Source organism: Amblyomma maculatum, chromosome 3, assembly GCF_055883805.1.
Source record: "Amblyomma maculatum isolate TAMU_Amacu chromosome 3, ASM5588380v1, whole genome shotgun sequence".
NCBI lineage: Eukaryota > Metazoa > Arthropoda > Arachnida > Ixodida > Ixodidae > Amblyomma > Amblyomma maculatum.
In genome coordinates, this window is record NC_139346.1 from 86,192,410 (window position 1) to 86,208,668 (window position 16,259).

Sequence of the window (16,259 nt, forward strand, 5' to 3'; positions counted from 1 at the left end):
TATATGTGTGGAGGACTTTCTGATGATGATCCATGGAGCTGAAATAATTTGCCGGGGTACGAAGTGAGAGATTTTCTATGCAGCTCTCTCACAAGGTGCCGATTTGGGCTGAAGGCTAGGACACAAGTGCGGCCCCTTTGCTGTCACGCACAGAAAAAGCAATACATTCGGTAGACAGCTGTAGAAGAGTGCCTGCCCAGCATTTGTTATGATAGTTTTATTGTGGTATTTTGAAGAAACTATAGGTCATTGCACACTATAGCTGACTGATCATGGTACCTATAACTATGTTTGCATCATTATGTGTGCAGCCTGCAAGATGGGAAGTCCTCTTAGGGACAGTAGTAGGTGGTCGTCTGGATGATTTACGGGATTCTTTTATGCACATCTTATTTTTTACTTTTTTCTTTGAGATGCTGATAATGAAATTAGTGGGCCTTGCATGTTAGGCTTGACTTTTGCTCTAGTGTGTTCTTATTTTGCTTACACTGGTTGCAGTACTGTTTGGGCTGTTCTGTTATCGTGTGTTGGTCAATATGCCGATATTAAGGAACGTCAGATATTAGTATAAGGATCAGAACTAGTGCTGCGGCACGCTTTGTGTAATGATTTCCGCTGACTAATTAGAGCATACTGACATGAGGAGTTAATGAACGATAGGCGTAATGGCTGACTTGTCAAGAAAACGTTCAAGCCCAACCTCAGCTTCAGCATTGCCACCGTCAACTGTGCTGCACCTAAATAATATCCACATCTTCTCGTGACTTCATACCATAACACGAATGTTGGAGACGCATAGTCCATGTACACACTAAATTGGTGAGCACAAAGGGCGAGACTTAAGATGCACAATGTTTGAGAGTGGTGCGATAGAACAAGACAGTGCATAGGCATCATTTCTGAGGTCATGGTGATCATTTGTCTTTGTGTAACGAGGCAGTAGTTCTTCGCACAGGTCCACACGGTGGGCTGAGACCCGAAGGAGAGTAGGCGTCACTGGGGTGAAAGTCGTCACGGCGATTTCTGGTGTGCTTTGAAGCACCGAGCCGGTCTCGAGCAGTACGGCAGGCGTCATCACCATGGGCAATTACATCACAGACATGTTTACTTATGGAGTCGTCAGTCACCTCCACCAGGTTGTTGCACAGCGGCAGGTAAAAAAAAAACGTCCACAATTTGTCATTTCTTGTTCATAACGTTACCTGGGGCCTCCGAATGATCATCCTAATCGATTGGTTCTTATATGATGAATGACAGCATATTGAGCACGGTCTGAAAAGAGCAAAATATGAAATGCTTGCCACAAAATGAATGGGAAGGTCAGACGAGTGTTCGCTCTTGGAGCTGCAGGTTCACTGGTTTCCGATAGCCGGGGACTCAGGTCCACGAACACGCCAATTGGCCTGGATGCAGATGTCTTAAAAGCAGTAACACTTTAATGCGCCTGTGACCATGCTGTTATGATGAATGTGACTTCCTTTTACTGGCCACGGTGGCCTGCTAATCTGTTAATTGCCAGCTTTATTTCTTTTCAGGAGAAAAAGGAAAGCAGTATAGTACGGCAATGGTTGACATGTGTAGTAAAGATTCTGCAAATGAACATGCACGCGTTCACTCCTTATGAAGTGATGTTATCAATACTAAGAAGTGAAAATATGATGATATTTGAAGTTTGTTTCAAGACTATTCCCAATTCAAGATGCTTGTATGATTATGTTTATTGTGTGACTGGAAGAATGACATACTGTGAATATCTCCATGTAGGAGCAGAAAGCTCACTGGCCATCTCTCCAATCGCATACTTTCTCATTGGCACTTTTATGCAACATCTGCTGCTGAAGATGATTCTTGTAAAAATAATGTACTGATGCAAAAAAAAAGTTTTGTATATTGCTGAAAAATACATTTTAAGGGTGAAGGAAGCAAGTGTTTTTCACACTTCGTACGACATACATGACTCATGCCTATAGTCCCATTACTTATCCTTTGTTAGCAGTGAATAAAGTACAGTCAACAGTGCAACAACTCATAACGTGTGCTTATGAAAGTTTGTGAGATGAGCCTTTAGAACGGAAGTTTCATGACCAGCCCGAGGTGGCTCTGACCATTTTCACTTTTTTTTTTTATAACATTATTTATTGCCTGAGAACATAAAAAAATATGTAAAAAGAAAAAACCAGGTGTATTAAATGAAAAAGGTTGGCCGTTCTAAAAATGTCTAAAGGAAAACGATGATGAGGCCCCTGCATCCAAGCAATCTAAGATGGGTTGTTTGGCGAGAGACCCACTACTGTCAGGTGCCGAATTCTTCTCGATTGCAGTGCCAGGTCAACCCACAACGAGGGATGAATATCTGCCTCACTATTCTTGGAGTTACAGACAAGACAGCTTGGATGTGGATATAAATATCGAAATTGAGGCCATGTTTGAATCACAGTGGGTCTAAAGGCAATCCCGACCCGCATCCTCCGAAGCGAGACCTCCTCTACGTGGGTAAGACCACGGGAAGGTTTACCGCACACGGTAGGACGAGCACGTGTGCGGGGCCGGAGATGCTCCTTCTTCTTGTGAGAAGGAGCGTGGCATCATCCATACTGAAAAAGCGCGGCATTGTTGAGAGTAGAGTCGCCTGGCGAATTGCAGAATCTGCGAGCTTTGTGAACTGAGTAGGTCATTTGGGACCCACTCAATTTGAATGGATTGCGGAATGCAAGCCACCAGACAATGTTTATTCCTGGCAGATTTCTGAGCTGCAAATGACACATCGGAGTAGACATGTTACTTGAAAGACTGCGGTGCGGATGACAGTTTCAGCTGTAAGCAGTGAGGTAATGTCGAATACAGAGCGAAGCGTATCTTGGACGGCAACCAGCTCTGCACAGAAAGGAGGGGGGTCTGTGAAGTGATATCTGAATATCTTATTAAGGGCCAGCTTGCAAGGACAATGAAGGGCAGTGCTCATTTCACATACATCACTACTGTCATCTACATATGTAATTATGGAGCCGTGGGGCGGCTGGGTATCTTGTTTTGTGATCCTTTTACAAAGGGACAGTGCCACATAAGACGACGTTAGTTGATGGAGGTCAGTAGGTTTGTTGTCGCTCATGGAGGAAAACAAAATTCCTTGGAGGAAGAACCGGAAGTGGCGGTGACAATATGGTCAATATGGGATATAGTATATGGGATATATATGGGACAATAGCATAGGCCCGAAGTGCCCGCGGTGAATGCAAAAGGATGGCTTTAAGGCTACGAGCATCACGGCATTGCTGTACCAGTGCATCTAATGTGTTGAGCTAAGCGTTATCTTGTGCCACGACTGGTATAATGCGGGGAAAGAAATTGATGGTTCTCATAGCCTCTCTGTTGACTGACTCCAATAGAGAAGCTATGAGAACCATTTGTTTGGCACTCAGTAATTGTGTCTACCGAAGTTAGTCATGCGCAGGTTAAATGAGTTGTCACATAAAGGCATCCTTTGGACATAGTGTCGCCTTCAGGTGCAACGTCATGAATCGAGTACTGAAACGATTTGCCTATACAAGCAAATGCAAATATCAAGTGCATTTGCAAATATCCAGAAATGTGAATGCAAATTATGCATTGATGTTCAAACATGCATGCATAGAAGGCTATTTAGTCAGGCCTACAAAATGAACACTAGTACTGGTTATGTTTAATGGGTGGGTGAGTCTTGCATGGCAGTTCTGGCGTTGCTCCAGTAACTGTCAATTTTCAGTTGCCTTTTTTTTCTCCTAGCACGAAAATTTTTATGGCATCTGAAGTATGTTTTCTTTATACTATAAAGACATCATGAGAGGAACGAATCAGAAAAAGTACAACTATGGCCTTGAAATAGGGAGGCATTGCTACATGAATGCATAAGGGCTTGAGAGAATCGGCTTATTTTTTTTATCCAGTCCTAGCATGCTTCTTACAGAAATCCATTTTCAAAAATTATCTCATCCCTGGATCTTTATTTGTGCCTGAAACGGTTGTAGTTATGACGTGGGTTAATATTTTGGATGGGGTCCAGGCTTGCAGCCTTGATATTAGTGGATGCTTCGTTTGTTTTAGCTGTAGTGAATATTAATACCTGCCCAACAAATCTCATGCTTTCTTAAAGTTAGATATTTGTACAGTGAGTAGAGTAGCATGCAACTTCTCTCTGGAAATATTGAATCAGCAATGCTAAACATGTATTTATGCTTGTTTGTTACTTTTTGTCATTTAAGAGCTCTAATGCACATAGAGCAGTGATGTAGAAAAGGCCCATAATTTTACTATTTTTCTATTTTGTGTTTAGACCTTATGTGCATGGTGGGAAATGTTTTGTTTATTGTCTGCGCAGTCATGTTTAATTATGTGTGGGTTCTGTTTGTGTAGCCATGAAGAAACCATTATCTGTATGGATAGCTTGATGTTTTCTTGCAGGCATTTCTCTTGTGGCACATGCACTCGTCCCTTTGGATTTGTTCGCGCAGTCAAATGTGCTACTGGCTCGCACTAAAATTCATGTTTCCATTTGTTTATAGCAAGCAACTTACATTATTACCCTCGGTTGAGTAAGTCAGTTATTTGCTGTAGTTGGTTGGTCTATGCACAGTCTTTGTTAAGTGAATATTATCATGTGAGACACTGATGACATGTCTGCCCCATGGTTAAGGCTGTTAATTAGTACTGCAGTTTTTATGCTGGTGGCAGATTTCAAGGAACAATTGCTCTTTCTGGGCCCTTGCAGGGATGTGGCTGGCATCCTGTGTACTCACATGCATCTAATGAAGTAAATGATCCATGAAATTGGGAAATGTATTATGGAGTGCTTTTCTCTATTTGAGTGTGCAGTGCTTTCCCATTTAGCCGTCGTGTGATGTATGAAGCTATTAGTCTTGTGTCATGGCAGTGCTCGTGCAACACGCACATATCTGTTTTGGTGGTTTGTTTGAAGTCCAGAAACTTCACGGCCGAATTGGCAGGAGCTACCAAGCAGGAAGTACTTCTGAAGTAAGAATCGAACCGACAGGTTCCTTTCGATCCTGAATCAGACTTGCTACTCCTAACTCAAGCAGGCACACTTGCATGGCTCGATTAAAGCAATGCTTTATAGATATGTCAAGGGGTCTTTTACCTAATATGGTAGGTCGCGACTACATGCTAATGATTATATATCATATGCAACCTGAAACTGAAGTGAAAACCAAAGTGCTTGGACATCTAATCTGAATTTCACCTAACCATGCTATAAGTCATCGGTCATTTTTGACATTTTTGTTGGAAATAAGTTCAGTAGAGTCACGCTATAGCAAACTCGGATATAGTTAAGTGAAACTGAAGGCCCAGTTCATCTTCATTTATTACTGCATTTATTACCCTTTGTAGTACAGGCATTTATGATAAAACTTGGTTATAGTAAAATGTGTCTGGCCGCGGCGACATTCTTTCCATGAAATGCCATCGCTGCACGCATGCAACCTAAGATCCCCAGGTAAAACTTACCTTTTTGAGAAAAAAAATTAAAACCGCATTTTTCTTTTCTTTTTTTGAGTGGCTTTGCCACCAGACTTGCCAGCTGTATCGAGAAGCCTACTTTACGTGGGCCTTACAGCCTTGAGGGAAAGCATGCGATACGTGGGGGAAAATAAAGCAGGTTTCGAACATGAAGAGAAAGTGGTGTGGTCAGTGCAGAACGTAAAAGAGAATAAAGGTGCAACAAGAAGTAGGAAAGGGAAGAAACGGCTGAAATTTTGTAACGCTGGGCAGTGTAAAGCACGAGGCAGTGGTGGCAATAAGTGGAGACGTGGCATGTGTGATTTTGCCTCGCCCAACTGTCGTGCGTATTTCTCATCTATTGCCTCTTAAAAAACAGAAACAGCAGAAGACGACACTGTGTTTATGCAAGTCTGGTTTTCACACGAAAGAAAACATTGTTGTATTCACAGCCATATTGAATTCATGCTAAAGGGGTACTCCCACAAGGTGTCAAAAAAAACAACAACCCTTACAACTGAAAGAAAATTGCACGAGAACAATGGAAGGTATTCTGGAATTATTTTTGTAGAGCAACAAGACGTGTTTAGTAAGTAGCCACGGCCATGTTTTCATGAACAGATGATATGTGATGGGTGCAAAATAAATAAAACATAAAAATTACACATGGCCACTGACATTTTGCCACATGAAGCACTTAAGCCATTGTTGCTGTCTGATATCGCATGCGTTAAACCGTCACTCTCTCACCTGTGTATTGTCTTCATCAACATCCTTGTAGGTCATAGGGGGTGGTTGGTCGCTCGGGGGACTTCAGTCATTTAGGTTCATAATCCGATCTGTGCTAACAACTTTTCTGACTGCTACCTGTGCTCCCGGCATTTATCAGGAGCTTTCTATCACTTCATTTCTTTCAGCGACAAATGCTGCTCAGCTCTGACTGACACACTAGCTCTAGCAATTCTTTTTTTCTCTCCTATGATCCACTAGCTCTTATGAACCTCTGTTGCTATGCTTGTGCAGTATTCGCTCAGTCTGGTGTTTTGATGCTGGTTTAGAAGATTTGCAAGAAAAACGTCACCTTACAAAAATATGAGTGAAGCTGAAATGACCCTATGTGTTGTGAGATCGTATGCATCTTCCTAAATAGTAATTTAGCCGTGCAGGCTGTCTGCGTGCCTCTGTCTTTTTGTGCAGAAGGTTTGTGTTTGTCAGAATTCCTGGGAGCACGAAACAAAAGTTTGGACTGAAATGCTGTCCTTATAATTGGCTGTGACTGAATTCTTTATACTTGTAGAGAATCCTCTAATCCATTTCTTCTTTTGCAAGCTGAGACTAGAGGTAGTTTGTAGTAGCTGTTTTACTACTACGTCATCTTAGTACTTGTGCATGATGTCGCTCAAGAGCATAATGCGTAGCTTTTCCACCGAACACAACTGATGAGACCTAGCTTCTGGTGTGATCCCACAGGCACATTGATCTCATTCATGTGCGCGAAAAGCTACGGTGAACCGAAAGATCTCATTTTTCGTATTATATCCAGTATTATATCTGTGAGACAGATTTCATGCTTTACAGTGAGACACTTTTCCCCAGACATTGAAGGTTCTGTATTCAACCCTTTTTATAGACTCCCTATGTCACGGCCCTAGAAGAACAGCTTTTACCTTTGAGTTGATTTTTGGCATTCAGCATGTGATCGAAGTAAGAGCCCTCTTACTTATGTAGCTCTCTTCAGTTCCACTCTACTCTCGACAATTAGCCGCAAGATTGCCTTAGTTAAACTGGCTGATCAACACTGCTTCTGTTGCACATATGAGAAGAGCCTCCTACACTGGTGTCTAAAATAAGCTAAGGTCTTCTGGATGAGTGAAACAAGTGCACATTTTTTCTCTGATGCTTGGTTTTTCATGTTACTGTGTACAAGTGGCTGACTGTGGCAGTCGTTTTTTACACAGTACTGATTGTATCCGTCATAAGATGGTTTAATTAAGAACCTTTTACACCTGCAATAGATCTTGATTTATATTTAGATGAAACATGCCAGGCTTCGATGAGGTTTCTGTGAGCATCTTTTATAATGTACGCTAACACAAATTTGACCACATCCTGCCACTTTTTATCCAATGTTAGGTAGGTGGCTGCTATGTAATTTGCTGTGTTTTGAAAATTACTGATAGGTGGTATAATCATTGTAATAAAGAGTGGAGAGAGGGAGAGCTGATCTTCCAGCTGCGCCAACGATAGCCAAGCACTGCAGAAGAGGGTGAAGACAGAGTTAAGCGATGTAGAGAGCAAGGTTGGTACAGGGCAGAGCACTTTGATGAACGACTTGAAAACATACTCGGAAGCAAAGAGGCAGGCTATTTTCAGATAAACTAGGGAGTGAGGAAGCTGCACACACAACTTGGAGCGTGCCTATAAAGAGAAATGACTGGTGCTGATTGCTAAAATTAAACATTGAAATCAGTGTTGTAAATTTTGGAACCTTAAACAGTTCTGAATGAACTGTGACCCTGAATAGTGATGCGGGAAAGTTCCTGGAAAGTGTCGAGTTCTGCATAAATTTTATAATTCGGCAATGCCATCTTTTAATTCATATCGTCTCGAAATTCATACCTGTAAGTGAAAATCGTGATTATAACCGTAATTGTACTGTTTATTCCAATTGCTCTGAAATAGCTAGCAGTGCCGCTGAATCTTTTCAGAAGTCTCCATGGAGGGCCTTAATGGCGTTTAACTGAAGCCTGCGAGCTGTCTCGTTATCAGAGCTCTAACTAGGTTCTTTTTATAAGAACTGCTGTTGATTGTTTTTAGTTGCTTAATTCACTTCTTGTTTACATTTTAGGCTTTGGTACATTCAAATTGTGCGCTAATCCCTTTCTATGCCCCTATTTTGGCATCTACTTCCGGTTGCATGACGTCACATCCTCTACGTCAGATTAATTCACTTCTTGTTTACCCATTTTAGTCTTTGGTACTTTCAAATTGCCGCCAATCTCTTCCTATGAACTATTTTTGGCTCGACTTCAGTTTGCGTGACGGTACATCCTTGACGTCACCTTAATTTACTGATTTAATTAACTATTTAGCATTTGATACATCATTTTAGTATTTGATACATTCAAATGTGGCGCCCAGCCATTAGCTAATGTGACCATTTTCACCTTTACATTTACATTTTTTCCTCTAAATAATTACCTAATTAACTTATTAGCCTGATTATTTTTTGTACACAACAAAATGTCACCCTATATCGATGGACACCACTCATTAGCATCTACCACGTCTCAATTACTCGCATCTGCTGCGGACAACGTTTAAATTTTTGCCTCTAATTAAATACCTAATTTATTGGCCTAATAATTATTCGGACAAACCATTACATCACCCTCTATCGATTGACTCCACTCATGGACTTCTACCACTTCTCAATTACGGACTCGGTCTGCGGATTGAAATCTGTGAACATAGCGAAGTAATGTTTTCGCATTAATATACAAAAATCACGACTATTATCTGCACAGAAAACATAGTTGAACCTGGATATAATGAATTCGTCAAATTGAAATTTTGCGACATCGAAATTTGTCACCTTGCATATGAACATTTCAGAAACAATTCAGAGGGAAAGCCTTGAATAGTGGAACTGGGCGTATATGTGCGTGATGGGGAAGGCGCGGACGCATATTTTAGTTTCACCATATCGCCGCCCACGAAATTTGAGTTCCCAATCGCGACGCCGATTCAACTCCGTTCGGACGCCGCCGCCGCTGCAGCTGCGTGGGAGTCAGGAGGAGGCCGCGGTGGAACATGCCGGCTTTTTTTCGCCTCGCTTTCTTCAAGTCAGCGATAGCGAAAACGGTGCCCTCATCACCAGCCCCAAATAATTTTCAGAGCTTGACATTTGAGAACCGGTGGGAGAGAGAGAAAGAAAAGGTTAGGTCTAGCGGCCCCGTTGCATACTAGCTGAGCACGCTTCAACGCAGGGTACGCAACCCGCATGCTGTGAAGCATCCTCAAAACGCGACGGTTCCCGTGAGCTCTGCTTACTCGAAGAGCGGAGGAAGCAAATGCAAGAGAGTGCAAATATGAGTATCCGTCCCGAAATAAAACAAAAAGGCCAGTTACGCGCGCTGCAGTCTCAAACTGCGTGATAGGTCACGTCAGTCACAGAAAATTAGTATGGCGTACTTGACGCCTGAGAGATGTGCAGTGGTGGGCGGTGGTTGGAGCGGTGAGCGATCCGCCTGGCGAAACCAGTGCCGCGCCACCGTGGAGAGAACCCTGCCTGATCTGAAACACATTTCAGGATGATCGTCGCGTTGCGCCGCAAGCGTGAGAATGCGCGTCTTTGTTAGCGTGCACAGCATCCGGGTACGGAAATCGAAATTGGCTGTGGCTAAAGGTACGTCGGACGGACCCGATCAATGGTCTTAAAGGTACGTCCGACGGACCCGGTGCGTTTTTCTTCGGGATCCATCCGACGGATCCGGGAAATATTTTTCAGAGGTACGGCGGACGGACCCGATCGGTAGGGTTCTTCCGACGGACCCAACGCATTTTTCTCCGATATGGGCCTTGGGATCCGTCGGGAAAGCCGGACTCAGATGTGGTTGTAGCAACAACATGGTAGCCATATGTAGCCAAATCGAAGTTGGTATGAGGTGTACGTGCGAGGTGTAAGAAGTATGTACTACATACTGCATGCGTGAAATGTGAAATTACAAAGAATAGTACAGTGGCAAGAATAGTGCCTAGAATGGGTGATATACTACGTGATGGCATGATGATAGGTTTACGTGAGTTGGACCGCGGCAGGGTGGCAAGCACGACCAGAGCGCAAGCGCATGTAATCGCGGTGTTGACGGCCAGCCCGCGGCCCGCACGCCCGCTCATTTGGTCCTCGTTATTATGTGGATTAACGTCTACGACGGTCGTTATGTAATTATGTAGTTTTGATTCTTCAAAGTTTCCTCACTTCCATCTGTGATGAGATGCGTCACGTAACGCATCGCTTTCTGCTCGCATTGAGGTTTGGTGCTGCAAGTTCTACGTAGTACAAGCGGCGCTGAAAAAGCTGGGCACCGCCGGCGTGTCTCTAGCCCAAGCATCGCGTCATTCGTGTTTGTTGTACAACTGGAGGTGTGGTTTGTGCTTACCGTGAGATGCTGTGATTACGGATTACGTCCTACTAGAGTGCTGTGTGAGACTACGAAGAGTGCTGTGATGAGTGCGCCGATGTCCGGACGGACATCAGTGTGTCCGTTTATGATCGGCGATGTTGCACGTGCATGTCAGTGTTTATTAGGTGCAGTGGTAATTTATTTACACGCGCTGTACAACAATCAGACGAAAATAAGGCATCGACAATTTGTTAGCCTGTACTACAGAGCTCAAAACTCGGAAAATGGGAATGCACGATGCAGTTTTCGCATGTTGGAGTGCACCGAAAAATAAGTGCCCAGCCCACACCGCCGGGATGCGTATTACTACAGGTGAAATGGTGAAAATAGCTGCCTGGCACAGCACCTTTCTAAATGTTCAGGCTTTGTACTATTGTTGAAGGCCACTTTATCATTAATAAAGGAACGAATATGCTTTATGTGTTAATGACTAATGCTTTTTCAACATATTATGTTCATTTTTTTTTTCGTTTTTCCTTAGTTTCCTTTGTTTTTCATGCTAGACAAACACAAATAGTACACTTTTAAACTTGTCAGTCCAAAGCTGAACATGAATATCTGCCATGCATGTGACAGCTTTAATGCTAGAAAGGTTGACATGTATAGCATGTACGTACACGCTGCGACATCTTAGTGGCACGTTAGGCTACTTGCCCCAAGGTCGTGATGTTTAATACCAGTGATGGCAGTCGCACTTTGGTGCAGGTGAAATGCAAATGCTTCTGTTTTCTGCAAGATGTCAATTCAAAGTACAAAGCCCAGGCAGTCAAATTAGTCTGGAGCTCTCCACTACGGTATTCTTCATAGCTACATATGTCACTTTAGGATGTGAAACCCTACATGCCACAGGTAGGCTGCATTGTTTTTTAGATTTTGTAACCTCTCATCTATGTTTTGCAACATTTGGCTAATTTTAGTTCCCAAACAGTTGCTAAAGATGAAACCGAAGCAGTTCTTGGCATGGTTTGCTGCTTAGATTAATTTGCTAATTGAAGTTCTTTGAAACTTGCATCAATGCTGGACAGTTCAAATAGCAAGCAGTTGAATTACAGAAATGGCGTGGATCATGCATTTCAGTTCTGACAAGTGGAAAGTAACGGTCCCCTCCTTGCATGCATAGGTGCCTTTAGACAAATACATACTCGGGTGTGTGATTGTGACGCATATCAAGGGTCAACAGAAGGCCATGTGGAGCCAGTGTGATATTCTTCATGAAGGCTAAAGTAAAATTGTACAACAGCTGCTGTACCATGCAGAAAAACAATTGATCATTTAGTGTATGATTAACTGACCATGAATAGCATCTTACTCAGAGTATGATGTGATATATATCTGGTTTAGCATCCCAAAATAACTACGGCTATGAGGAACACAATAGTTGAGGGCTCCGGTATGATTTCGACCATCTGGGGTTCTTTTACATGCACTGACACCGCACGGTGCATGACGACCTATTGTTTCGCCTCTATTAAAATGTCTCTGCTGTGGCTGGAACCAAATCTGCATCTTTGGGTTCAGCAGCCAAGCACTCTAACTACTGAGCCAGCACAACGGGGCCAAGTATCAAAATGCATGCCATTACATTTCTTTCTAGCCTGTGGTTTTCTTCACAGAACTAATGTATACAAGGAAAAGTAAACAGCAAGAAAACACTAGTTTTATTGCACATTATATTCACATTTCAGCAAACATTCTCTAGGAAAAAATTTCTCATAATGTTTTCATGGAAACCATGAACAAAACAAAACAATGCACTTACTCCACTCGAATTATTAATGGGCAAGGTTGCATCTATGCTACTACACTGCGCTTATCACAAAACCACCAGCCCCATCTGCTTTGGCCAATCACTTGATGGAACTAACGGAGACAGATGTCGCACACCACAGACTGGTCGTCTCGCAACATATCTCTGCATATGTTGCATTTCAATTTCATGCCTTTCCACTTAGTTTCAACTGTTGCCAGCATTACTAGTCACCCATCTTTTCTGAAATTCGTTTTTACGCTGTTGGGATCAGCATCCTTGTTAACGACGGTCTCTGGCATTTTAGATGCTATCATTTTCACATCTTCCTCATCTGGAAGAACGAAGGAAATGACAAGCTTTGAGCAGACAAAAAATTAGGGAGACTCCTAATCACCACCTGTAAGGGTATGGTGTGCCAGCGTTAATGGTTCTTGTCTGCAGATCCCACTGTGGATTCTCGTTAATTTACATGCCCTTTGCTACAAACATTACTACTAATTCCTTAATTCATGTCTCTGTTATCTCAGATATACTCATTAGCATATGGTCGTAGGCTGCCCTGTTAGGTGATAGACAACCTAGCATAGACCTCTGTAAGCCTCAACCTTTCTTAATTGGAGCTGAAACGTTGAAGCTGAAATATTTCAAATATAACTTTGTAAGCTTGGCTTAACAGCTCCTGCCATGTCGTGTGGCCTCGTGACATTTGGCTCGTGGCACTTTTGGCTTGTGCACAGGGGTCATCTGTTAAACACTGGTTAACATGCATGAAAAATACATTTTCACACAAACTGGTGGCAAATGGTCAAGTGGTGCACTGAAGATTCTGAAATGTATACCTATATTCATGCAAGGATCGCATCATCACATAACATGATCAAGAGTTCTATCAGTACCTGTAGTTACATAGCATACCTATATTCATGCAAGGATCGCATCATCACATAACATGATCAAGAGTTCTATCAGTACCTGTAGTTACATAGCATTTCAATGCCCATTAAAGGACCACCTCAGACAATGGTTGTTGTTATCTCAAGACCTGTTCTAACAGCGTACTGACGCCATTCCACTGAGCGATGGACATGTATATGCATACCCTAGGTAGCTCATATTGTGGATCTCATTTATTTCTATGACTTCCAAGGAGTTCCTGTCGTCAGAAACTTTATGAAATCGGGGCAGTAGTCTTGAAAGGTGATGAAAAGAAATAACCAGGTTACCTTGACGCAATGCTAAATTAGAGGGTGAATATGCTGCATGAAGATACCAAGAAGCTTGTACAAAGAAAAGTGAGAGTGAAATGGCAGGATTTTTGAAACATTGAAATAAACTACAAACTACACTTGTCAAACCTGTCATTAAGGAATGGAAATCATGCAGTAATCAAAAACGCAACATGGAAGCCATTTTAGGTCATCTTCACAAAACACATACCCACACCTCACACACAGCTTCATACTTATGAAAGAGGACAAACCAATATGCAAGGAGTGTGGAGATGAACTAACAATAAACCATATCTTACACATGCGCCAGAGTCGAGAAAAGAGGAAACATTTTGTACAATTTCCAACAGATCCATTTCCATCCCAGCATGATCCTAGGAGAGACGTGCAAATTTCCTGCATTTTTGGTTTCCTAAAATGTTCCTAAAAGAGCTACATCCTAAAGAACTTTTTTAGTCATTACACACAAAATAAATACATTAAACCTTGTTCTTGGTGCATGGCAGCATTAGTCGCTTAGGCACCATAAAAATCAACACAATGCTGTAAGGTATACCTTGGTTAGCTATGTTATATGAGACAAGCTTTCGGCCTGGTGTGGTCCTTATTCACGTGACAGCGCTGTCATGAGGGTCTATGTCCCAGCGATCGGAAAGTGACCTATTCCAATAATTTTACAAACTGAAGGTGATTGTACAGATTTCTAAAGACTGGAGTGCTCAACTGTTTTATCAACGTCCGCCTGCTTTGACAGCCTGGAGTGAAACTGTTGAAGAGAATACATTTTTGAACATTTAACGCGTTTCTGAAGGCGTTGCTTTCAATTACGGGGCCAACAAAAAGCAGGTGAATGTCAAACGCCGCCTAGATAGGCTTTCTAGCAAGACAGCGGTGTAGCGTGGAAAATCGCTCCGCCGATCCATCGCTGGCGCCGCTGACTTGAAAGGCGAACTGTTCAAACTTATATAGCTACTGACCACACCTGAAACACTGAATTGCGCATGATCAAGGCAGAATTTCTTTAACACTGAGCACTGGTAGCTATCGATTTCGCGCCCAATATTGTGAAAATCTGTCCTCTCTTCGATCATTGATACGTCCACGGTTGAACATTTATGCGCCTCGGGGTAGGCCAGCCGTGGGAACATGGATGCGTGGTTGTAGCAACGATCGCTTGCATGGCACACTCTGCAAAATTCCAAGAGTCAGCTTCTTCAACGAAATGTGCAGCGCACATTTTCTACCGCGTACCTAAGCCCGGCGATGCATGCATATCGATCCCGATCGTTTCAAAGCTGCGCGGCCGTTCAGTCGGGTCACGCTAACCTCGAGCATGCGGGGGTTTAAACTACATGTACACAAACTTCAACGACAAGAAAAAGATGCAGCCTAAGCACTTTAGTCAAGTAATCCCCTATATACCAAAGAACATTGCTGTTCACAGGGAATTCGGATCATTCACGCTTCCGGCTTTCCGGTTGTGCACTCTTGCGGTGCGGTGCAGTAGGTCTTCGCCTCGACGAGTCGATGTGCAGGCCTCTAGTAGATTCGGCATGTCTTCTGCCACGGCTCTGAGGTAGAATTTAAACGAAGAATTTAGCTAAAAACATCCTGTTTCCTCGGTCTGCATGTGAGGAACGAGCATAATGCCATTTCACATACATACTTTGGACTGCCGAATGTTCAGCTGCACGACGAGGTGTGTGTGTGTTGTGCCGGCGCTAGATCTTCAGAGGTCGATGCTGGACCTAAGACAGCGTAAATGCTAGGAATAGCTCGCTCGCATTACGGGCAGATCGAGGTGATAGTTTAGTGCGAAGCGAAAGCTGCTCGTGAATGTGCGTATCTCGATGCCAGCTGGTGGAGCTGGTGCAGTACGTAGCATATCGCCTGCAGCTATGTGCTTGACAGCGATGTTTGCCGTACACAACCCTAAGTGAAGACCGTGATCTATGTTAGAACGGATACACTCTTCGTAGCACCTCATCGAGAGTCGCGGCTAGCTGATATCATAGAGGATGAGATCCATTCACGCGTAGCAAGCGGAATGGGGCCGCGTTCGACGTGCATATAGCCATGAGCCTGTATATCGACGTCCGCCGTATCTTTACGAGAATCGAATGGATCCGTCGGACGTACCTTTAGACACTTCGAAATTTAAAAGAGGTGTCAGGCGGACGTACGTGTGTGTCTGTACTCTTTCAGTTTTTTACCGAGCTTCATGGAAAAACGCGATAATCGCAGCGCAGGTCCCTTTGAGTACCGCATTTTATTCGGAGCCCGTTTCGGGCAGAATTGCGACAGACTACGAATTTCGCCAGAGGTGCGTCTGGGCTTGTTGGCTGCGCGTTGCGAAGACCTAACAACGCATAGTGGTTTTCCCCAACACTACACACGCGAAGCTCACCCGCACGCGTATACAGTGCCTCAAATGGCACAGCAGGGGGATATATATGCACGTCGAGCGCGTATGTCGGCGTATGTCGATCATTCTGCTTGCTACGCTATGATCCAGCTATCAGCGACTCTCGATGAGATGCTACGAAGAGTTTGTCCATTCTAACATACATCACAGTCTTCACACAGGATTGTGTACGGCAAGCA

General features: G+C 43.3%; 1 long non-coding RNA gene across 1 annotated transcript; it reads right to left on the bottom strand.

The window, feature by feature from the left end:
* Nucleotides 1–12,311: 12,311 nt before the first annotated feature.
* Nucleotides 12,312–15,799, bottom strand: LOC146195177 (uncharacterized). Its single transcript, XR_014705975.1, has 2 exons — nt 15,322–15,799; nt 12,312–15,226 (listed from the first exon to the last, which is right to left on the bottom strand). It is a non-coding gene; the product is annotated as an uncharacterized LOC146195177 (long non-coding RNA).
* Nucleotides 15,800–16,259: the final 460 nt, after the last annotated feature.